Source organism: Adiantum capillus-veneris, chromosome 13, assembly GCF_014529385.1.
Source record: "Adiantum capillus-veneris isolate H3 chromosome 13, ASM1452938v2, whole genome shotgun sequence".
NCBI classification, from domain to species: Eukaryota; Viridiplantae; Streptophyta; class Polypodiopsida; order Polypodiales; family Pteridaceae; genus Adiantum; species Adiantum capillus-veneris.
The window spans coordinates 74,934,303-74,958,983 of NC_140943.1; the positions used below are offsets into that span (position 1 = coordinate 74,934,303).

Sequence of the window (24,681 nt, forward strand, 5' to 3'; positions counted from 1 at the left end):
TCAAACAGATGAGCTAGAGACATGAATGCCTCTAGCCAAAAGGGGAGGGCTAATGATGGGGGCTTTTCACAAGCCAAGCTCCCGTACCCCTCTTCTCTCGTCCCCACCCCATGAAAACCCCCTCTTAGGGAGGGAGTGATAAAAGACATTGGAAAAAGTAAGAAAAAAATAAAGTATGATTATGTAAATATATGAGAAAGGTAAAATAGGCCACCTCATGCCTGCGGGGCAGCCCATCCCCACCTTGCCTCCTTTTTCTTCACTGTTGCCCCGCCGTGTGTCCCTTTTCCTCTCCTCCACTCAAAAGGTCAACCCCCTCTCTCTTCCCCTTGTCCTTTCTCCTTTCTCTCTCCCCTCAAGCTACCCCACCTCTCACCAATAATGCATCTAACTCACCAATAATGCACCCTAACTCACATGCAACTTACCCTATCTTCCAAAATAGTATACCCCACCCCCCCTTTCTCTCTCCTATCATATCCCATGACCCAAATACCCCCCCCTCTCTCTAAAGGGCGCCATGTCTCTTGTCTTGTAGCTAAATAACCTCCCCCACACTCACACACACTTAGTTTCACTAAAAAAGGTGCCCACAGACCCATCCCCACCCGGGTTACCTGATTTTTCTTGTGTTCACACACATCTGCACACGGATTCACCTCTGAACACAATCCTCTCTCTCCCCTCTTGTAATTACTTTATTCTCCATGTCACCTCCCACTTTTTTTCATCAACCCATCTCTCTCTCTTAGTCTCTCTCTCATGAGACTGCTGTTCTGGCACATATACACACAGCCAGACAAGTGGGGCCCACAGTCACATGGCCTATGTAGATAATGATTTCTTCATTTCTAAATTCTAGAATTTCCCCCCCCCCCCCCTCCCCTATATAAAGAGGGGTCACCATCACACAAAAACACACAACATCACCAAAGAACACACTATGCACTGTGTGTGCCTAGTGCACACACACACACCCCACACCATCACCATCACCGCAATCACCATGCTTGTCTTGAGCATGACGAGACCTCTACACCCTTGGCTATGGAAGATGAAGGGCAACTAAATGAAGGATGATGCCATAATCCTCGTGCGAGTCTTCGCCATCAACTCCCACCTATCCGCCATGTGCTCTACCACTCTCTCCCTTCTCATTCCCCTACCCTATGCTCCCCATTTCATCGCCTAATTCTCTAAATAAAGCTTGAGGTTTTGTGAGTATGTTTTCTTGCAATGTTTTGCCCATGTGAGGTGTGCGGAATCACCACCTAGTCTTGTGTTTTGGAGTGAGCTTGTGTATGTGTGAAGGGTGTGCGGATTCGCCATCCTTTTGTGATGCCTAAGTACTAAGCCGCTATACCCCCTCCCTCACTCTCTCTCTCTCTCTCTCTCTCTCTCTCTCTCTCTCTCTCTCTCACTTGATCTCATTCCCTTTCCTTTTCATCATTACTCCCAAGCATCCATCTCTCTTGGATGAAAACTTTGTTATGGTGGTGTGTTGTTTGCGTCCTATCCGCTGAAGCTAGGTGGTGCCCCCTGTTTGCTTTACCATGACAGGATCGAGGCGCGCCATTCGGTCCCCGGTGTTTTAGAGGCCGTCGGGGTTCGGGGTTCGCTTTGCTCCCGTCAGTGCCAACTCTCGTTCACCGCATCACTCCCAAGGGGGATTTGTTACCATAGACATGTGGAAGTGATATGTGTGAACGCACTTAGGACTGTCGGGCCATTTTTCCCTCACTAGGAGGTTTTCCCCCTCGTGCATTGTATATATGCCCATCACGCTAGGACTAACTTATCTTTCCATTGCACACTAAGTTGTACACTCTCTATTGTGTACCTTGAGCTTCCTTCGTCTTCTCCAAGCCGTGTGTGTTTTCCTGCAACCCTAATTCCAACACTAGGGATGGATGAACCAAGTGAAATACCACCATTCATGGTGTATTGCTCAGATTGTGGAAGAAAAGGTGGACATTTTCCAAAGGATTGTCCAAGAAATCCAGACAAAAGGGATATAGGAACTACAAAGCAACACACATAGCAAATTGGAAATGTGAATCCCAATGTAACTGCATCTATCTCGTCATTTTTGGTGCAATCAGATGTTCATGCATTACCATTAATAGCACCAGTAAAAGCACGAGAAAGTCAATTTTTGCATAAAGATGCACGGGCACATGAAAAGCATAAAATAGACCCTCTGAACAACAAATTCGTGCATGAATTTGGTCAAAGTGTCGAGTTATCACTGAAAGTCAGAAAGAATGTTAGGTTTTCAAATGATTATGCATCCACTACCACTAGTGTGAAATCATTCACGAGTTTAAGGGACACATCAAATTGAATATTGTTAGCATTGTATGGCACACATAGTTCATATGCACACTATGTAGACCAAGAAGGTCAATTGTACAAAAAGGATCGACCAATGTTTGAGAGGCCCACATACCAGCTCATAGAATTGTGCCCAGTCATAGATCAGGAAGGATGGCTCATTTTAGAGGAAAGAATCTATTATAGCCCATCCTTTCTAGAGCTGAATGATATTACTTGAGTGAACCCAGAAATCTGTTCAGAGCCAAACTCTCCCCCATCGGCAATCAAGCTTCGATGTCGTGACTAAACAAGCATATACTTTGACCAAAATAGCCGTAGATATAGACGAGAGTCTAAAATCTATGATGCCTTGGGTCTTGAAACCACAAAATCTCATATCAAAAGAGACCCATGGGATAGACAATATCAGGATGAAGATGATGCTATCTACAACTTGACTTGGGGAATTATTTTTCATGTTTCACAAAGATACATATGAAACTATGAAGAAGGTTTATATATGAAGAAGCTTTACAGATGCCAAACATCAATAGTGCTACACACAGTAGGCCTTCACAATCCCAAAAGGTGAGATTAGACCATAGCCAAATATTTTTGAAGTTTCATAATGGAGAAAGATTAGGTGACCACCCAAACCCATCAAACTCGGCTCATGTACCAAGAAACACAACAGCAGTTAGAATCCCTAGAGACTCTAGCCAGTAGACCCCTTCAAAGCAAAAACCACTAAAGGATCATATGGTTGTTGGAAGATTCCAATTCAAAATCTGCAAAAAAATGCTTCTATGAAGATCATCAAGGATAAACATTTCAGATGATCTCCACAAGTCAAAGTCAAAAGCTGACAAATACCATAGTGTTCAAGCAATTGCATGTGACCCGCCTCACATATGCATATCAAGATGCAGATGGCAATGAATTCCAACAGGTTCATGACCTTTTACAAACCGCTACAAATGGCCAAACTGAAGCCAGCAATTATCTCAAGATGATGCAAAGCCTCAAGTTGCCTGAACAAGTGAAAGATAGGTCAAAGTCAACAGAAGCTAAAGTTCAGAAAGCTACACAAAGGTCACCACATAAATCTCCTCCAAAGAGCCAGATTCTTCCAAAAAGTACAGTGGATCTTTTAAGATCAAAGGTTACTCAGATGCAGGCCGACAATGCTTGACAGTTGCAATCAAAAGGTAAGTAGCACAGCCAAATGAACCAACATCGATTGAATCAAGTGTTCAAAGCAAAGAAGATGCAAAAAAAGTTCAACCCAAGGACACCACCACAACAAAATCAGTCAATGTGGAAAGAGATCCCGAGATGATCAAGTGCAACATCACTGGTGAACATGAAGAAAATTTGTCAACAAGTGGAGTAAAGCTCGGTTTTCAGATAGACAAAAATCTCATGTCTTTTCGCACTTAGAAAAAAATGTGGCCAACCACAACTAGAAGATGCTCCTGAATTCATTAGCATATTTAGAAATAATCGAGCAGAATGCTAGAGAATCATTTCCATCGCCATTCAAGTAGGTTCACACATCATCATAGCTCAATTTCATGTGATAACAGCAAAAGATGTACCAAAAACATCATATTGGGAATGCCATTGGCACAGAAGGTTCTAGAGAAGAAAGTTCAAACAATATGCAATCATCAGAGACAACAAAAAATGAAGACCAGGAATGGTCACCCACGGATGACAGCACAAAGTCCTCAAGTAAAACTCGAATGGAGACCGATGCCAAAGTAAAGTTTATTGAAGATGATTCATCTCCATCGAATAGAACTTTAGAAGAACTTAAAGCAGATCAAGCAAAAACAAGTGCATAGCAAATAGAGAAAACAACAACCATGAAATTTATTGAGCAGAGAATTCCACCAAAGCCAAAAGTTAAGAAGAACGAGGTTGCGAACAACCAAAAAGCAATAAGAGGTCCAAAGATCCAGACATTGCCAGTTGAATCAACACATAGAAGTCCTAATAGAGAACAAAGTCTCAAGTCACCTTCCATAGAGACACAATTTGATCAAGATGAGACCATGGCAAAAGGAGGACACAAATAGAACCGCCAATTAGGATAGCTATAGTTCTTAGTAGTCAAAATGGAGAAAGTGTTAGATGCAATGCTCTACTAGATAAAGAAGCAAAATGCAATATGATTTTAGATAGTATCCAAAGAATACTTGAGATTACTCCAAGCAGACTAGACAATATAGAAATGCAAGGTATGGTTGCGAGTCAAGAAGAAATGGTTGCTATTCTTAGCATCCAAAAGCATGAAGAGCAAGTAAAGTTTCAAGTAAAGTCTTCAAAAGACATGCCTATAGATGTCATCCTTGGACATCAGTGGTTAGACCAATAGAAAGCATACAAAGAAGAAACAATGCTATTACTCTACTTTTCCAAATGGTAGCAAGCATGCCATCACAGTGGCATAATTGGACATCAGTGGTTAGACCAACACAAAGCATACAAAGAAGAAACAATTCTATTGCTCTACTTTCCAAATGGTAGCAAGTAGCAATTACAAGTACCATTAATGCTAGATTCAGAGTTGCAAAAGTCACAAGAATTAAAGACAAATCTTGCAGACAAAGGTAAAGCTAAAGTGGACCTTCCACCGACTAGCACGAAAGGTGTGACAACATATGCCTCTACATTAAGAAACCCTCATGGATCAACTTCTTCAACCAAGTCAGGCTTTCAAAATGTCAAGTCACTTGCTGACCCAAACAAAACCTCTAGGGAGCGACCGAGAAAAACAAAGGTATATCAGCCCAAGTACTCAAGAAAGCAAAAGAAAGTTAAGCAAGTGTTTGTTCTGAGCAGTTTAGTAAAAGTCAGTGATCCAATGTGGATTGAAGATAGAAGATCAATACAGAAAAACAAACACACGGGATGGATAGCATCACAATGGAGCTTAAAAGAACAAGAGTCCTATAGAGGTAATAGGCAGATATGGGTACCAAAACCAAAAGTCAGGGCATATGAAATGTAATCAAGGACCTCCAAAGAAAGAAGGCCCACTAGGTACAAATCTCAACATCATCTCAAATTACCTAAGAAGCAGGTCTACAACAAAATAACATCAAATACTGCTAAAGTCTAGAACAACCCAAGAGAAAATACAAAGCAGAGGTGGACTTCAAAGAATCTTCCTCTTGCACAAAGGTTCTACACATGCTATACAAATGTTTGGCCACTAGTCAACCAAAGACCAACTGCAATTGAGACACACCTGCATGAAGATCTCGAGTTCAACAAGACCTCAAGTCAGACAAAGGCATCAAGGAAGATACAAAGGTAATGGGGAGATTTGGAATCCTAAGTCTTTCAATGCTCCTAGTCAAAGCTAGATGCCGATGGTGAACAGAGGCCTACAACAACATCAAAGCTCCTTACAACAGGCCTAACTGGAAAACCAAACATCGAATGGAGTCTTCAAAGTCAAAGAAGGACAATTCAACCATCAAAGCTTCAGATTCAAAGTTGAAACATGTAAGGCAAAAGAAACCTTCAATGCCAACTTGGTCCTTTAATAATCCTCTTTTTGAGGATTCAAGCTTACTTTTACCTAAAGAAATGTTTGTAGTAAGCTCAAGAATGTAAAAAGTCAAATTGCCAGGGTAAAAACACTCTTTGGCATAGTCACAATTGGGCTACTGAGCCACAAAATGAGCAAAGCGTTAGTCCCAAAGCTTCAAGTCATACTAAACTCTTTGCTATGAGTCATAGTTATTAGGCTTACACTCAAGCTGTAAGAGTCGAGCATATAAGTTTTGTCACTCATGCTGGATGTGATGAGCATAAGAGTCAAAGTCTATTAACTTAATCATGGTGGAGTGACGTAGAGTCCAACACTCACGCACAATGCATAGTAAGATGAGAGCACATATCCTCAACAACAAAAACCTTTCTTAAAGGGGTGCCAGCTTGTAAAGCTTGACATATGCTTTTATAGATACACCTTCTTTCTGAAAAACACCTCAAAAATGTTTCTTGCACAACTTATTTTTTTCAATGCATTCTTGTGAATGCATATAGGATGTCCCATCATTGGACATATGCATTCGACACTCTTTTTTGCTTCCACCTATGCACCTTGAGTGGACTACAATAGGCAAACCAACTTCCCAATCATGCTACCCTCTTATTTCCATATCCATCAACGAATAATCTCTTCAATACTTTATTAATATTTCTCATGCTAATAAGTAATTTAATAATGAGCATATCCCAAAGGCACTTTTTTTCCACTGGGTTTTTTCCTTTGGTTATCCAGGTATTAGACCCTAAATTAGATCCTCATCATTCTACTTCTCTTGTACATACTCTTAGTAAATAAACAAACAAAAGCCTCAACATATGCTACTACTACGGACAAATGCAACATCATCTCTCACATCAGAGACAAATTGGGACCAATGAAGATGCTACAACGAAATGAACCTCATCAATAAATTTAATGACAAATGGAGATAGCCCACATCGACAACCAGTCAACAATCTTCCAACCTCCACAGACACTTCTCAATAGTGTCCAAGGACGAGCACTAAAATCGAAAGGGGGGAATGTTGACGTCAGTTAACAAGAGCTGCTAAAGATTGAAGCCTTGCGAAGCCATAACAAAGACAGATGCAAGAAGCTGTGAATATTGGAGTTACACATTTTTTATATTTTTCCAAAATGGCCATGTATTGTAAATTTTCCAATTTATTTCAAGCCATTGTAATATTTATAACGTGTTACGGGCTCAATGGGAGTTCCAAGCTGTAAAGAATAGGTCAGTTAGTGTGCCTAGCGGTAGATTCAGTAAGTTATGGAGCCCTAAAGGCCTTGGGCACCCGGACATTGCATATTTTTACCCAAGGTATATAAAACAGTGTGTAAATGAAATTAAGGTTCTCAGCTTCATTTGTTGAGACCAATCTTTGGTGAAAGCTCATGAGGTGTGTGGATATGGAGGCCTTGAGCTTCTCCTTGCTCATGTGACTTGATTAACACTAATCAAGGCTTAATTCTCTTTCATTATGCCTCTCTCATACTTCTTATGATTGCTAGTGATGCTTTGATTAGCTAGATCGTAACTAATTAACGATTAATCCTGCTCTAATCTTGTGTGCTTGCTCTCTATGTGCAGGTAGGTTTTATTGAAGTGAAGATGCTCAATAGATTTATGTGTGCGTGCTTGTGATTAGTGTGATGCATGATGGGATTAGTGATGTGTGCGTCTTTGCAATCGTTAGTGTGTGTGATTGGGTTGATTTGAGATGAAGAGAAGTGGATGTGGAGATTGCCAGTCATCGTGGTGTTTCCATGTCCTAGCCGGGTAGCTCATCCCTCCGAATCGACAATTATTGTTGGTCATTGGAGCTATGCTACGATGGTACCCCAACAAGCTCATGAGGTGTGTGGCTATGGAGTCCTTGAGCTTCTCCTTGCTCATGTGACTTGATTAACACTAATCATGCTTAATTCTCTTTCACTATGACTCTCTCATTTTCTCTTGTGATTGTTAATGATTCTTGATTATTTAGATCATAACTAATGAGTGGTTAATCCCTCTCTAATCTTGTGTGATTGGCCTTTATTCTTTGTGCATGCATGTAGGTTTGATTGGAGTGTGGATGCTCAATAGATCTATGTTTGTGCACTTGTGATTAGTGTGTTGCATGATGGGATTGGTGATATGTGCATTGTTACAATCGTTAGTGTGTGTGATTGGGTTGATTTGAGGTGAAGAGAAGCGGATGTGGAGATTGTGAATCTTTGTGGCTTAGCTCCTCCATAGGCCGAGAAGTTCACCTCATAGAGTCACCATTCCTGTTGCCATGACTAGCTCACTAATTGGGTGAGTGTTTCCAAGCCCTAGCCGGGTAGCCTATCACTCCGGATTGACAATTATTGTTGGTCATTGGAGCTATGCTACCATGGTACCCCAACACATATCTGTCACACTAATTAGCCTGGTGTACACACACACACACACACACACACACACACACACTTTCCTAGCATCCACTTATCCCGACATCGACAATATCTGGCTTGTGCATAACTTTTTCCCTACCTTTGGCATCAGATTTCCCTTGGGACAAAACTTTTTGCCGTGTCCACTTTCTAAGCAGTTAAAACATAAATTATGCTTCTTTGCGTTTTCAAACTCCTCACTAGAAAAATGGCTCCTTGGGATTTTTGGATGCATCACATGTAGCTACAACATATTTCCTCTTATTATGACCATGAGATGCATGTGTATTTGAAGTGTCGAGCAGGTGTGTCCTATGCAATTTTTTTTCATCTGGATCATCATGGATATGAGCCTGCACTATAGCTTCCTCAAGCGTCTTGGAATCCTGGGTTTTAACGTGCTTCTTAAGCTCTGGTGTTAACCCACGAATGAACCCATGCACTTGTTGGAAGGTGTCTAGACCCTCTAGCGTGAGGATCACATCACGATAGTGTGAAATATACTTAAGTAGCGTCTTATGCTAATGCATAGACCACTTATTCCATGTATTCCAGCTTTTGTCCGTTTGATTGATGGGCAAAAATTGTTTTCTAAACATATTCTCAAAGGTCGCCCATGTATGTGATATGATGCCCTTCTCCTTGAGTGACATTTGCTATTTATAGGATTTACCCCTTAGTGTTAGGCTAGTTTGCAATGCCTTGACTGCATCTGGAGTTCGTCTAAGATCGTGAATTCCATCCCATTTTCGTATGAATTTATTTACCGTATCTTTGTTGCGCTCTTTCCCTCCCCTCAAAAGGTCAGTGGATTAGTGTTTTTCAACAAATCATCCACCTCTTTTTGAGAGAGAAGGGGCAACATATCCGGAGTGGAGCCTTGTTCCTATAGAAGTGTTGTGTTCATTCCAAGCACAAGGGCCAAAGAACTACTCATTAACAGGGCGCTTGGCCGACTGTTGCATAAATTGCACGAGCAGATCATACATTTTGCTCACATTCGCATTCAATTTTGCAAAATTTGACTCCAAATATACATGCATGTTTATACTGATCTAATTTCTTGCATATCAAGCAATTCTATGTTGTCGTCCAGGCTAGCTGTCGTGCGAGGACCCTCAATGAGAGGAGGTGGCCATGAGGCAACTTGAGGTTGAATGGGTGCAAGGGTTTCAAAATCAAAAGCTATTGGGGTTAGCCCAACTTGGGCAACCGCCTATGTGTGAATCTCTTTGTAAAGCCTCTATAAGGCTTTACAAAGTGAGCCTTTATAAGGCTCACTAAAACCTAATTGAAATTCCTCTTTGCATTTGTGCAGTTCGTGCCCTCTTCTTCTTCTTCTTCTTCTTCTTCTCTCTCTCTCTCTCTCTCTCTCTCTCTCTCTCTCTCTCTCTCTCTCTCTCTCTCTCTCTCTCTCTCTCTCTCTCTCTCTCTCTCTCTCTCTCCCCCCACCCCCCCTTGCATCCATGTCTATATGGGAAGCAGTCGACTTCCCTAACAATTGGTATCAGAGTTGTATGGTAGCAATTTTTGGGAGCAACAAATGGCCAAGTTCGTTGTTCATACAACTTGTAAATAAAGTGCAAGAGACGGCATAAGGTGAGCGCAGCAATGGCTATCGCAAGCGCATTCTCTCAAAATTTGGCTACCCTATGTGAAGGCAAGGCCCTCTACTCCACAAGCGCTCTTCTGTGCTAAGCTAGGCCTTCTATTAGGTTGAATCCTGGCCCTTGCACATTCCACAACTTCTAAGCTTCTGTATTGAGAGAAACCTATTAAATGCGTGGAATTGTTGTTGTTGTCCCATTGTTGTACTTGGAATGCTCATCACAATAGCTACGGGACTTGCGATTGATGCATATGGCTCTATTAGTCATAATGCGAGTGGCATTGTGGAAATGACAAGAATGAGCCACACCATCTATGAGTGAACTAATGCCTTGGATGTAGCCAACAACACAACAACTGCTATCGGAAAGGGATTTGCCATAGGCTTTGCAGCTTTATTGGCCTTGTTCGGAGTATACGTCAGCCGAGATTCCCTCACAACAGTGAACGTCTTATCGGCAAGAGTTTGCATTGGGCTGATTGTAGGGTCACGAAGCTGTTGGGTAGGAATTTCTAAATGTCCTGTCTGAGCGTGACTTCCCTTATCACAATCTCAAGCTCCTTGCGAGTAAACACTCTATGGGCAAACATTTCTTCAAAAAACAAATAAATTAATTAAGTGATCTTTTGACTTTAAGGGCTTGTTCACACTTTGAGTCTTTTGACGATGAACATCCACATAATGTGTCACATGATGCTTTTGGCCGAGCTCCACATGCATCTCATCATGTATATGATTGTCTATTAGAATATTTTGTCAATGACACCGTCAATAAGTATGTTATATGGGATTAGATACTGCCCCAACGCATGAATGTGGTCGGTCGTAAGACCTCCCTGATGCAAAGTGTAACATTTAATGCACTAGTAACTTGTGTGTAGCGGAAAATGATAACATGGTGAGAATTTCATTAAGAACAAGCTCCTAATGAGCATAGAGAGAGTACTTGGTTGGAGAAAGCAACATAGCAATTACACCCAGATAGTTTGCCATAGACAATACTTGAAAAGAGAGAGAAATAGAACAATTGACAACAGTTGAGGACTGGATTTATATGGAGCCGGTCCCCCCTCCAAAAAGGCTTTGTATTATAGCTTCTCCCATCAAGGGAGACTTTTATACAATACAATCTTTGTGTTCCTTGACAAAACTCATTGGTGCAATGAAGATGGAAGCTTCATGCACCAAATTATGCTTGAAAAACACACATAGTGGACCTAGCCTCAGTCCCAAGACCTCACACACCTTCAAAGATGGTGAGAGCTAGCAGGGAATGAGGAAAGATAAAGAGGAAGAAGATGTATTTTATGAGAAAGAAGTATTCTCCTCACATAATCACTCTTATAGCATAGCTTAGCTTAGTAATTAGCATGGTAGAGGAGATGAGCATGCCATTGAAGCTTGGCTCTTGGTTGGATTTGCATTCCATAGCCAAGAGTTGTTGGTGTAGGCCTCTACTTCTCAATGCTTGGAGAAGGAGATGGAGTTCTTGCTCAATACATGAGTTGTGTGTTTGTGTAGCAAAATGAGTTAGACTAAAAATGCCAACTCTCTCTCTTCTTGGTCGACCCCTCTTCCCATTTGGTCTTGATGGCTTCCCATTGGCTCCTGCAAAGCTTAGCCATATAGCAATTAAGAGGCATAGTTAATAGTCTTGTGAAAAGTGTCCCCCTTTCCCCTTTTGTGAGAGCTTTAGATAATTAAAATAATTTATTTAAATTCTCATTGGACCTTTAGTCTTCTGGCCAATAGGAATCAAGCAAGCCATTGGGCTGCTTTGGACCCTTTGGTAGACTATCCAATAATCTTCTAGGGAGCTTTATTTCTTTTGGTTCTTTTGTCAAGAATTTTTAAATTGATTAGACTAATTTTACTCTAGCCTAATTCTCATTGGTCCACCTCTATGGCCATCCAATAGGATTTGAGGGGAGATTGGGGGCAACTGGGCTAGGAGCTTGCCATGTGTCCATTATTCCCTTTGTGTAAAGGGAGAGCTTGGGAGTATGTGTGTGTGTTTCTCTCTCTTCCCCTACCTTTAGGGCTCGCCCCCTCCTTCCTAGGGATGTGGGAAGACTTTTTAGTCTTCCCATAACCATCAAGTTTTCCCCACTTTTGGCCATTGGACTTTTCAATTAAATTTTGGAACCTTAGCCTATGGAAGTCTTAATGGAGCTGAACCTTAGGTCTTTTAAGCTCCATTGATGCACATTGCTCTTTTGCAGACTATCCCCCTTTATCCCGATTTTCCCTCCTTTGGATCCCTGCTGAGACCGGTTTGGCAGCCTTACCAATATTCTAGCTTTTACTCCCCTGTTACCTCCCCATATTAAATGATTAGTTTAACATGAGAAAATCATTTGGGAGAGTTAAATATTAGTTTTTTGGCTGTGCCAAATCGAAGACCAATATTCAAAATAATTTGCTGAAATCGGATCCGATGTCGATTACCTCTGCAAAAGTCCTCCAATAATGAGCCTTGCCGAATAAGTAGGAGAAGCCGACAAATAATTTGAAATCGCTTCAATTTTGGGAAATTCCTTCACTGGACGTGTTTCAAATCTTCCAAATAAACTTGCCAAAGAATTTGCAGGTGTTGCAGTTAATGGACCACCTTGCCAGTCGATACTCTAGAAACGGGGAGAACCCGAAGGTGTGCATGCACCCTTACTAGTTTATTTGGCCAAATTGCTTTACCCTTGGGCACCTATTGAGTAGGACCAATAACGCTTGAGAGAGAGAGAGAGAGAGAGAGAGAGAGAGAGAGAGAGAGAGAGAGAGAGAGAGAGAGAGAGAGAGAGAGAGAGAGAGAGAGAGAGAGAGAGAGAGAGAGAGAGAGACCCGACTCCTACAATAACATGAAAGTATTCTTGGGCTGGTGCGAACCCGCAAAAGAGAGCTCTTGATTTGCTACAGGTCGACGAACCTGCCCCCTAGGTGCCTACACTACGTTGCTCGAGAGCTCACCTTCTTCCTCTCCATGGCTCTCCACTGAGCCGTATGCCTACTTATAGGCAACCCCCGAGCCGCTTCACACTTGCCCTTGGCCTCACACATATCTTCTACTACCTTGTTTTGATGAAGGTTTTGACCACTTTGTTGGCTTCAAAAAGGAGGTGAAACATGAGATCACCTGATCAAGAAGCCCTCCCTCGATGCATTTGTCTTTCTCAACACGCTATTATTGCTAGCCAAAAAGTCACAAAGAGACTTTGTACTTCTTTGTCCCTTCTCCATTATGTATCAACGATTTGGAAAATAAACCCTGTATGAGAATCTATTGAGATGCTCTCCCTCTCTCTCTCTCTCTCTCTCTCTCTCTCACACACACACACACACACACACACACACACACACATCTCTTTCGTTGTCTAATGGCAGAGGGGATGGGGACGATTGTGCGAGTGTAGGTGGGTGTCAGAGTTGTTGAAGATTGCAAAGAATCTTTGCATCTATTGTATTTCTTTTTAGTTGAGCTAGTATCTATGGGTCCTCATCGAATTCTTGTGCCTCCACCCTCTTGGTTCTCAAGAGGTGGTATCTCTCTGCATCACCTCAACATGCAGAGTGAATTAAGAGATATCTTGCTAGGCGTGCAATATGCTGTGATGGGCCTTGTCAAAGCTCAAGCTGTGTCTCAGTCATTCCCATTGAAAAAGTGAGCGAAAGTCCTCATCTTTTGAGGGGGAAGGGGGTTGGGGTTGGGGGGGGTTTGTTGCCCATTTTCTTGGTGGGGCCAGAGAACTCTCGATTCGTCTCATCCAATCCTTGCGTGCCATCTCATGAAGATGCTCGTGTGCGTTGTTGTGCTGCCGCCCCCTCTAAAACCAACCTATGTCCACTAAGCCAAAAACAGAATTTACTTCTATGTCCCTTCTTTTTTACTTCTATGTACCTTCTCTTGTAAGCCTTGAAAGGCATGCCCAAAACGCAACCACTTTGAATAATCTAATGAGAGTGTCTACATTTATCCTATGGGACAAACTAATGGGGAAGTGCTACTCTACGAGGTAAGCTGTAGCTTGACGATCTATTGTCTTAGTGCTCTGCTGTGCACGAGAGAGAGAGAGAGAGAGAGAGCGCTTGAGCTTTTGGGCTTTGTGGTTTTAACACTTTTTGCGTGGTCCTTCCCAGGCTCAAACACTGCATTCGAGGTCTTGGCAGAGCTTTATTGGCATTTAGCACTTGTACAACGATTCTCACCTAAATGCATCCATTGAATTGCAGGTTTCTTTGCTTTCTCATGGTCAGCAGCTATGCCCTACTAGAAATTGGCTACCGCTGAAGCTAGCACATATCACTAGATGATTTATAGGTACTTTTTTCCTTCGTTCTTATCAGTAAACTGTTGATTTTCTTTCTACTTTGTGCTTACCTCCTGAAGCCTTGTAATTTTCACTATAAACTGTGTCGTTGGGTTTGGTTATCGGGTCTACATGTGGGTTGTACAAATCTCGTCTTTTGCTTAACTGCATTCACAACATTTTCATGGGATATACTGACAACCTTTAGCTGGAGTGTTTAAATTGCTGCACAAAAGAAATCAAGCTTCCAACAAGCTTTCTTTACTTCTTGATACCGACTAAGAGTGAAGACTGTGTTTTTGAAAGCTCAATCTTCATCTTGATTGGAGTGCTTGTAGCCTTGTAATGTGACATCTCAAATACTTTTAGGATCTCTTCCACATACTTTTGATGAGAGATGAAGATGCCATTTGAAGTGTGCCAAACTTCAATGTTTGTAAGATAGCTAAATCTGTCATCTTCTACTCAGAACTGAACTTGTTTCAAGTTCATTGATACATTCTCCACAATCACCTATAAGGATCAAGTCATCCCATATACAAGATGACAATGGCATGTTTTTTGTTTCTATTTGGCACATACAGATTTGCATCAAAAGCAACCAAGCCTTTTGAAAAATATATTTGTCTTGTGGTACCACGCTCTTGGTGCCTGTCTTAGGCCACGCTAAGCTTTTTTGATCGTGCAAACATCATTTTCAGCACGAGGCAACTTTATCTTGGTGACTAGCTCTATATATAGCTCCTTGCTTGAGATGTCCATTTGGAGAAGCTGATTTCACATCCATTTGGAAAAATTCCCATATCTTGGCATGGGTGAAAGAAAGTAGTGGTCATGTGAGCTCCTGGGACAAAGGTGTGATTTGAATTGAATCCTTCAACTTGTGAAAATCCTTTTGCTACTATCCTTGCTTGGTACATGAGCCCATCATTTTTTTTATAGGCTTTTGAAATTCATTTGCACCTGTGCAAGGAGATTAAGGCTCCACCCTCATCTGATCCTTCGTAAAAGGTTGAGGCTCCGTCCACAATTGTTACTTCCATTGGTCGATCCACTAAATCCTTCTCTTCATGATGCTATTATACTTTAAGAACGTTGCCTCTCTCCACCCCTGGCCTCCAAAGCTGCTGGCTCCTGTATGGCCCCATGATTTCAGCCATCAAAGCCATGACAAGGTATTCAGAGGCCCTCTTTTATTCTTTTATTTATCTTAACTTTCGTAATTTGCTAATGGCTTAAGAATGTTAACTCTGATGACTAAAGATCTTTTGAGTGCACTTTGGTAGTGGCTTTTTCTGTGTTGCTGCAATGGGCTGGTTGGTTGGCCGCCCTTAAGTGAGGTATACAACACCAGTTTATGCTGCCATGTATTGCGCTACATGGTGGCTAGAAGTGGGCAAGGATCTTAGTTCGTAGGTACCGTGGGGAGTAATTCTCAATTTGTGAGGATTTTTTCCATTTTACCATGCCGTGGGACCTATAGGTTGGTCTAGCATCGGATTGGGGCAGGATATATGAGGGACCACCAGGGATCCCCCCTCTTGTATTCATGGTTGGGCATTTGATTGGGGGCAGGATATGCGGGTCTTCCATTCTACCTCTTGTGTTTACTTATTATCCACTCATTGTCAACTTTGGAGTCTTTGTTGCTCTCTGTGTGTGTGTGTGTGTGTGTGTGTGTGGTAGAAAAGAGCTCTTGGGGTGGTAGAAAAGAGCTCTTGGGATGCTCAATGGCCTGTCACCCAAATGAAGTACAAAACGAGGAGTACAGTTGAGTGCTATGTAAACATCAAGGTGGCATGTAGTAAAAGTGCATAATAAACCACTAAGAAGGTGCATAATGCCAGGTGATGTGTCCTTGATCCATATTGAAAAGAACTAAAGACCTCACCCATGTTTGAACGAAAGAGTATCTACACGACTCCTCTATCCCAAAGGAGCCCGTTGAAGTATCCCATTGGCTGTGAAGAGTATGCTGATATGTAGCAGCAACAACTCAATTCAAATAGCTATCAAGGTGGTTGATGTGGGTGAACGCTGTGACCCCAGAATGTGAGCACAATGAACCTTCCACATAGTCCATAATGTGATGCTACAAATCGTGGTAAGAACTCCATCCCGTGGATGGAAGTCAAACTGATGTACACTGGTGGAAGTATCTAGAGAGCCCCTCGTTTATATCTCAAGGATGTGAGCATGAAAATTGGATTAGTAGGAGAGCCCTCAAAAAGAGTGCAACCCCAGAAATAAAAGTCATGCAACTGTCCCCCACGTCACAAACTCATCATGAATGCCCACTCTAATGAGCAAACAACATACTATCCTCCACATCGGCTGTGCATTGACATCCCTCCCTCTTCGAGGCGAGGTATTGGTATCGAGGTGCATGGCTATTGTGTAGTCTGCTAACAACTCCGGGAAATCTATGAAGAAATCTTTGTTGACCCACACCGACGCGTGGATTCCGCGATACTTGAACTTCAAAAAGAACTGCAGTGCTGTCACAAACTGTTGACGTGCCAAGCCAGTGAAGACCCAAAGGGTTAGGATTCCCTAAGCCTAACTTGCAGATCCCGGCCGAAGGGCCCAAACCCTAGCAGAAGTTGAAGGTGAAGATGGATTTACCAACTTGCAGATCATCTCCAAGTGGCCCAAATAATAAATTAGGTGAGGATTAAAAATCCTTACCCCCAACCACTTATGGATCCAACCGAGGAACCTAAACCCTTAAAAATAAAGCAAACACACACAACTACCCAAATTTGCGTAGAAGTTGATGACGTGGCAATGTTGTACGGACACCCACTGGGCACTTGATTTTGGACTAGATGCTTTTAGAACTATTGCTTTTCGTGTGAACTGCCCATTACCTCTCGAGGGTGATAGAAACTCAATTCGTAGGTTTTATAGAGTATATTCAAAGCATGAATGACCTCTGTACAAACCTGCACCTACTCTTGGGCACTGACGATGTGAGTAGGGATGTCATAGCTATTGTCCAAGCTATGCATGCTAAAGGTGACGATCTTATTCTTCGTGTTTGGACAAGCAGCGAAGTTGAGGTCACATATTGTCAAGTTTGGATCTTCTTTGGTTATTTTCAACCTCTTCTGTTAGAGTTTTTTGGCATCTCAAGTGAATTGCCCAATGTGATCCCATTATTTAGTTTGGCTTTTAGGTATTTATTTTACTTATTTGTCAAAGTCTGGGTAGGGCAATTTATTGAGGTTGCTATACAAGCAACCCCTTGCCTCCATTGTATACACATTTAGTTATTCATTGCCAAGGTTGATTGGTTTAGGAGACTCTCTCTCTCTCTCTCTCTCTCTCTCTCTCTCTCTCTCTCTCGTGCTCACTCCCCTTGGTCTCTGCGCTTCCGCATCGTCGACTTTGACATGGTATCAGAGCTGTCTCGTGCTTGAAGCCCTTGGTGTTGAGGAGCTGTCCCGCGGAGAAGAGAAGCACACAATTGGTCGTTGGCATTCATTCTTACCCTCTGTCGCTGCCCATCTCTGCTGCTTGCGTTTTGAAATGCTGCTGTGCTGCGGCGTTGTGCACACTCTTCCTGCTTGCATTTTGAAACCCATTGTCCACAAGCAGGCTCCCTTGGAGACGTCTCCAAGCCTTACTGTCCGGAGTGTTCTGAAACCTTGTCCTGACCCCCCCCCCCCCCTTTTTAAAACGTTGTGGGCTATGGTTTGTGGAGGGCACCGTTGGAGATCCAGAGAGGGAGAAGGTGGCAAATTGATTTGGTAGCTTGTGAGAGGCGGATTGTGGAGAAGTTTGGGAGACAACGAGGCGAGCGACTTTACAATTGAAGAGAGGGATAGCAGAGGGTGCGGAGCAGATTGGGAGTAGCAGACGAGTGTAGTGGCTTGGAGATCTTGCGGCCATTTTTTTTGGAGTGCGAGAAGGTACGAGATTACTAGATTTTGCAACTTCAACATGGGCCCCCCTTGCTCGAGCTCTAGCGACAAATTGAACGGCAATAACTACGCTCATTGGAATTTGATCATGCGTTTCTGGTTCTCACGGAAAGGCTTGTGGAATGTTGTTGACGGCTCGGAGCCTCGTCCCACGAGGGATCCCCACAACAGGTACACCCGCCGTCAAGATGATGAATATCTCAAATCGTGTCGATTGGGATGCAGCTGATGCGAAGGCAATGTCGGCCATTGCAGAATCTCTTACAAAGGACCTTTCTCCAGCCATTCAAACTTTGAAGACTGCCAACGAAATGTGGTTCAAGCTTGTAGGAATGTTTGATCGGGATTCTACGATGCGAGCAATCACGCTTCTTGGATAGTTATGCCATCCAGTCTTACAAATGCTCTTGCTACGTTCAATAGGATGATGGGCTGGATTTTCCACTCGCATCAAAAGTTTGTTGGCACATTCTTTGTTTACATGATAGACTATTTGAAAAATGAAGAGGAGCATAGGCGTCACTTGACCGTTGTGTTCGATGAGTTACACAGTCACATGTTACTTATGAATCCTAAGAAAAGTGAATTCTTGTTAGGTGCAGAGGAAGTGAATGTTGAACTTTGCTCAAGATGAGTGCTCCGAACTGTGCTCAAGGTTCCTTTTACTTAGGGAAGGGAGAGCCTTCCGTTCTTTAATGAGAGAGTGCAAGTGATCACAAACAAAGTGGATGAACACTGTGAATGAAGGTGCTGAGACTGAGAGATAGAGAGAGAAGAATACGACACCAGAATGTTGTCAAACCCTCCTCCGAAGGCCCCACTCTCTATGGCGAGAGCGGTCTACTGTTGATTGCACAAATCTCTACAATGCTTGGACTTGCCGACGATGTCGACGACGATGAGGATGACGACGAGACGGTTGAAATCTAAAAATGCTAAGGGCTGAAATCTGCAAATCTTTATCTGCTGAATTTTGACTCTCGGTCGATGACGATGTCGATGGCGACGATGCGACGATGATGCGTTGAAAACGCAGATGCTGAAATCTGCGTTTTCCGGGCTGAATCTGCAAACTCCGCGGGATCTGACCGTGCGGCGAGGATCTGCTGCGGGAAGGTGACATCTGCGAGGTTCGGGGGTTCTATTGCGGGTATTGATTTGAAAACTGAAAATGCTGAGTCTAGGGCTGATTCCGTCGCGAAGAACTGCAAAATGCTGAGGTGTCTTGCAGATGCAAAAACGCTAGGGCTGAAAATCTTCTGCTGCGGTGGAAAATCTGCTAACTGCTGTAGAATCTGCTAACGCCAGTGGATCTGCTGTCTGCTGTGGTCGCCGGGGCTGATCTGTTGTGCAGGGTTGATCTATGGTGCAAAAACGCCAGTGTTGATGTTGTGTTGCAAAAATGCTAGGCCTTGTTGGGGGGTTCTTGCTGAGAAGTTGCTTGTTGAGCAAGGTGCTCCTGCTACCTCTTCTGCCAGAAAGTGCTAGCGCTAGGTTTCTATATATACAAACTTAGTAAAATTGCCCTACCTAGTTTCCAACAAAAGTCACTTAAAACTAATAAGTGAAAAATGTCAAAAATAAGGAAAATAGGTCTATGCACTGTAAAAATGCTCCTGATGGGTTGTGATGGAAATCTGATAATCATGCTGTGTGCAACCAGAGGATATGCATCTACCCTAAGTGCCTGGACATGCACGGTCTGCGAACAGACTCACAAAAGTGCCAGAACACTACCTAATCTAGGCTGACTGAACTAAACTGAACCCTGGTCATGTTGTAGCTTGTCACGGACACATAGGGTTGGATGTGTCACGTGACATCCCCTCCTTTTCAAAGTGAGGTACTGGTACCGAACTGTATGGCGTCGAGGGAGATCGCCAATAACATCCGGATTTCTGGAAAGGACTCTTCGCCGGCCCACTCTGATGCGTGGGGCATGCGATACTTAAACTTCATAAAGGTTTGCAACGCTTGCTTCTTTGGGCCGCGCCGAAAGCGACAAAGTCTTCTGTGGCTCTTTCAATGCTTGAACTTCGTCGATAGTCATGCGTCTACCTTCTTCAAGAATTTCCGAGGCTAAAAGTTCTTGAAACCACTTTCAACACAAAAACATGAACATACCCATTCCATGTAAAGTGACTGGAAAAATACTATTCCTTCGAAAAAACCGTGTATGCAATGCAAATGAACATATAGACGGAGTGCCAAACCGTTCATCAAACACACGCAAACAATGGGGTTGAATCATGACTTTCTGATCTAAGTCAATGAACTGTGGCAAATCACAATGGAAATGCCGATGCTTGATGCTCAATCCTTCTTGTCCTCTTTCTACGACTATGACGTGCCAAGGAAGAGACAGAATGTGAGTTCCTTGGGTGCAAACATTTCAGCTTTTCATGAATCATCCGCATACATCCGTGCTCATTCATGAGTGAATTGTGCTCAACATACAATATGGCATGCCTAGGAAAAGGGATCACATAAAGACGCTGACTTAAATACAGGAAACGATCACGAATGAAACACTCATACAATGCGTGCTGACTAATGATTCGAAGACATAATACTTCCTGTGGGGGTTCTTTGGACCTTGACTCGAGAGCCAAGATCGGTTCATTGTGATTGATCGAATCTGCAATGAGGTTAGCTTCACTAGACAAAGTATCAACTAAACATCATCCTTGTGAACAATCACATCTTTTTCCTGCAAATCATCATGCTTGTGAGTAATCACATCTTGATCATGCAAATCATCATGCTCGTGAATAATCACATCTTGATCATGCAAATCATCATGCTTATCATTATCATTCAATTCATCATGCTTATCCTGATCATGCTTTGGAAAAGAAGAGACTGAAAGAGTCTCCTTCTCATGATCCTTTGCAATTTGTGCCTGCACGTTAGAAAAGAGTCGCAACAACTCTTTGCGGTCACGTGCTATGGCTGCCATTCTTTCTGTGTGTTCTGCCTTTCTTTCTGCTTCTCTTGCTTCTTGTTCTAACTTCTTGTCCATCATCATCTTGTCGAAAGCTGCCATAGGATCTGGTGCAATCTTTGGCGTAGATGGGAAGGGTCGGAAAAACCTCCTGGTGAGGAAAACTCTTCTTCGCCACTCCCATGCTCACCACCTCCAAGCGAAGTATCCATTCCGCTTCGAGTGATGACCATCCACTGAAGTCTTGGGTTCTTGTGGTCTTGGGTTCTTAAGTTCACGAGGAACTTAGGTTCTTGGGGTTCTTGAGGGTCTTGAGGGTCTTGAGGGTCTTGAGGTCCTTGAGGTTCTTGCGGTGCTTCTTTCGCTTGCAATCTGTGTTAGAGAAGGATCTTCTCTTCACCCGAGTTCTGCTCTCTTCCGCGGGCGCACCCCTTGGCGGCCTTGCGCTCACACCAAGGTTGCTTTTTCCCACCTCACATCGATTGACCGGCCCCTAATTGCACGGTCCGCTCTCAATGAGTGAAAAGAGGCAGAAGGGGAGGTTGGACAAGCCCTTCTTTCTTGGGTTTCTTGTCACTCTTCAAAAACACGATTAGGAATCGACATGCCCAAGAATCTTGGGTTATGTGCGACTGCAACAAGCAAAAAAAATTCTTGTGGTTCTTGTGGTTCTTTCCTTGAGTGATACAGAACACTGTTAAAGCTCTGATACCAATGCTAGGTGCAGCGGAAGTGAATGTTGAACTTTGCTCAAGATGAGTGCTCCGAACTGTGCTCAAGGTTCCTTTTACTTAGGGAAGGGAGAGCCTTCCGTTCTTTAATGAGAGAGTGCAAGTGATCACAAACAAAGTGGATGAACACTGTGAATGAAGGTCTGAGACTGAGAGATAGAGAGAGAAGAATACGACACCAGAATGTTGTCAAACCCTCCTCCGAAGGCCCCACTCCATGGCAAGAGCGGTCTACTATTGATTGCACAAATCTCTACAATGCTTGGACTTGCCGACGATGTTGATGACGATGAGGACGACGACGAGACAATTGAAATCTGAAAATGCTAAGGGCTGAAATCTGCAAATCTTTATCTGCTGAATTTTGACTCTATGTCGATGGCGATGATGCGACGACGACGCGCTGAAAACGCAGATGCTGAAATCTGCGTTTTCCGGGCTGAATCTACAAACTCCGCAGGATCTGACCGTGTGGCGAGGATCTGCTGCGGGAAGGTGAAATCTGCGAGGTTCGGGGGTTCTACTGCGGGTATTGACTGTTGAAAACTGAAAACACTGAGTCTAGGGCTCATTCTGTCGCGAAGATCTACAAAAACGCTGAGGTGTCTTGCAGATGCAAAAACGCTAGGGCTGAAAATCTTTTGTTGCGGTGGAAAATCTGCTAAGTGCGGTAGAATATGCTAACGCTAGTGGATCTGCTGTCTGCTGTGGTCGCCGGGGCTGATCTGTTGTGCAAAAACATTAGGGTTGGTCTATGGTGCAAAAACGCCTGTGTTGATGCTGTGTTGCAAAAACGCTAGGCCTTGCTGGGGTGGGTCTTGCTGAGAAGTTGCCTGTTGAGCAAGGTGCTCTTGCTGCCTCTTCTGCCAGAAAGTGCTAGCGCTAGGTTTCTATATATACAAACCTAGCAAAATTGCCCTACCTAGTTTCCAACAAAAAGTCACTTAAAAATAATAAGTGAAAAATGTCAAAAATAGGGAAAATAGCCTATAGGTCTATGCACTGTAAAAATGCTCCTGATGGGTTCTGATGGAAATCTGATGGTCATGCTGTGTGCAACCAGAGGATATGCATCTACCCTAAGTGCCATCTACCCTAAGTGCCTGGACATGCACGGGTCTGCGAACAGACTCACAAAAGTGCCAGAACACTTCCTAATCTAGGTTGACTGAACTGAACTAAACCCTGGTAATGCTGTAGCTTGTCCACGGACACATAGGGTTGGATGTGTCACGTGACAATTCTTCTTGGAAGAGATCCACTTTCTTGGCGACATAGTGTCAAAGGATGGTGTCCGAATGGATCCCGCAAAGGTTGAAGCTATTAAGACATGGCCAGACTTGAAGACTGTACACGATGTTCGAAGCTTCTTGGGATTGTGCTCATACTATAGAACGCTTATCAGAAATTTTGCAGAGATAGCTTCACCTCTTCATGCTTTGCAAAAGAAAGAGGTCACTTTCAGATGGACCCAAATGAAATTTCAGCTTTTAGTCTCTTAAAGGAAAAGTTGACTTCAGATTCCGTGATTGTCTTACCAGATCTTAGGAAGTCATTTGTGGTCAGGTGTGACGCGTGTGGCAATAGCATCGGAGCAGTGCTAATGCAAGATGGACGAGTAGTAGCTTATAAAAGCATAATTTTGCAAGGGCCAGAGAAGACTATGCAAATCTACGAGAGCTTTTGGCCGTGATTCATGCGCTTTCTAGTTGGAAGCACTACCTATTAGGTGCTGATTTTGTTGTCTAGACAGATTATCAGACCTTGCGATACTTCTTGACACAGTCAAAGCTATCCCAAAAGCATATGCGATGTGCAAACATTCTTTCTATGTTCCACTTCCAGATTATGCATGTGGAAGGCAAGAAGAATGTGGTGGCTGATGCGTTATCAAGGAAGCCACAAATTTCAGCTGTGTCAATTCCTTATTATCATGAGCTTGATGACATGAAGGAACAATATGCTACTGATGAAGATTTTGCAAGGATCTTTGAACAATTGCAAGATGGGCAACGCCATGGGTTCTATGATGATGCATGGTAGACTGTGTCACTAAGCCATTGCGAAAAAGGTTATGGTAGAAAGCCATGTCCCACCGTATGTAGGGCATCGTGGTATAGATGCGACAATGAAAGCGGTCGAGACATTCTTTTATTGGCCTATTTTGAGGAGAGATGTGGATGCCTTTGTGCGAGTATGCGTGATTTGCCAAAAGGTCAAGTTTGACAGGCAAAAGGCACCAGGGTTATTACAGCTGCTACCGATTCCGGATAAGCCATGGAAAAGCATTGCTATGGATTTTATCTCTAATCTTCCAAGAATGCCGATAGAGAATGATGGTATATGGACCATTATTTGCAGGTTCAGCAAGTTGGCCCACCACAGTTGTTCTTGTACAATGTGTTTAAGTACCATGGTATGCCATAGGCGATTGTCAGTGATTGTGATTCTCGCATGATGAGTTTGTTTTGGAGAGGATTGTTTGAGAACATGGGCACTACGCTCAAATTCTCGTCTTCGTTTCATCCACAAATTGATGGACAGTCAGAAGAAGCTAATTCTACTGTCTTGGATATGTTGAAATGTTATGTGTCAGATAATAAGAGCAAGTGGGAACAGTATTTGCCTATGCTTGAGTATGCGTACAACAATACTGTGCATTCGTCCACAGGCAAGTCACCTTTTGAGATTGTTGAAGGTGGCAAAAAGGTTACTCCCATTTTGCATACTAAGGACAAGATTTTTGATGCAGATCTATATGTGGAGAACATGGATGAAATGTATAAGAAAATCAAAGTTGCCTTGGAGAAGACTCAGGCAAAGCAGAAAAGGGCTGCTGATCATCACCGTCGTGAATTGCTGTTT

At 43.0% G+C, this 24,681-nt stretch overlaps 1 protein-coding gene across 11 annotated transcripts in view; it reads left to right on the forward strand.

The window, feature by feature from the left end:
• The first annotated feature begins 13,789 nt into the window (after positions 1 to 13,789).
• The window catches only part of LOC147444267 (uncharacterized), a 44,916-nt gene continuing 34,024 nt past the window's right edge, over positions 13,790 to 24,681 (forward strand). For 3 of the 11 annotated variants that reach the window (XM_086526948.1, XM_086526942.1, XM_086526938.1), the window contains exons 1-2: positions 13,934 to 14,065; positions 14,139 to 14,226. The gene's annotated coding sequence lies outside the window, so the exon portion shown is untranslated. The other 8 variants (XM_086526944.1, XM_086526943.1, XM_086526946.1 and 5 more) reach the window with 7 other exon arrangements.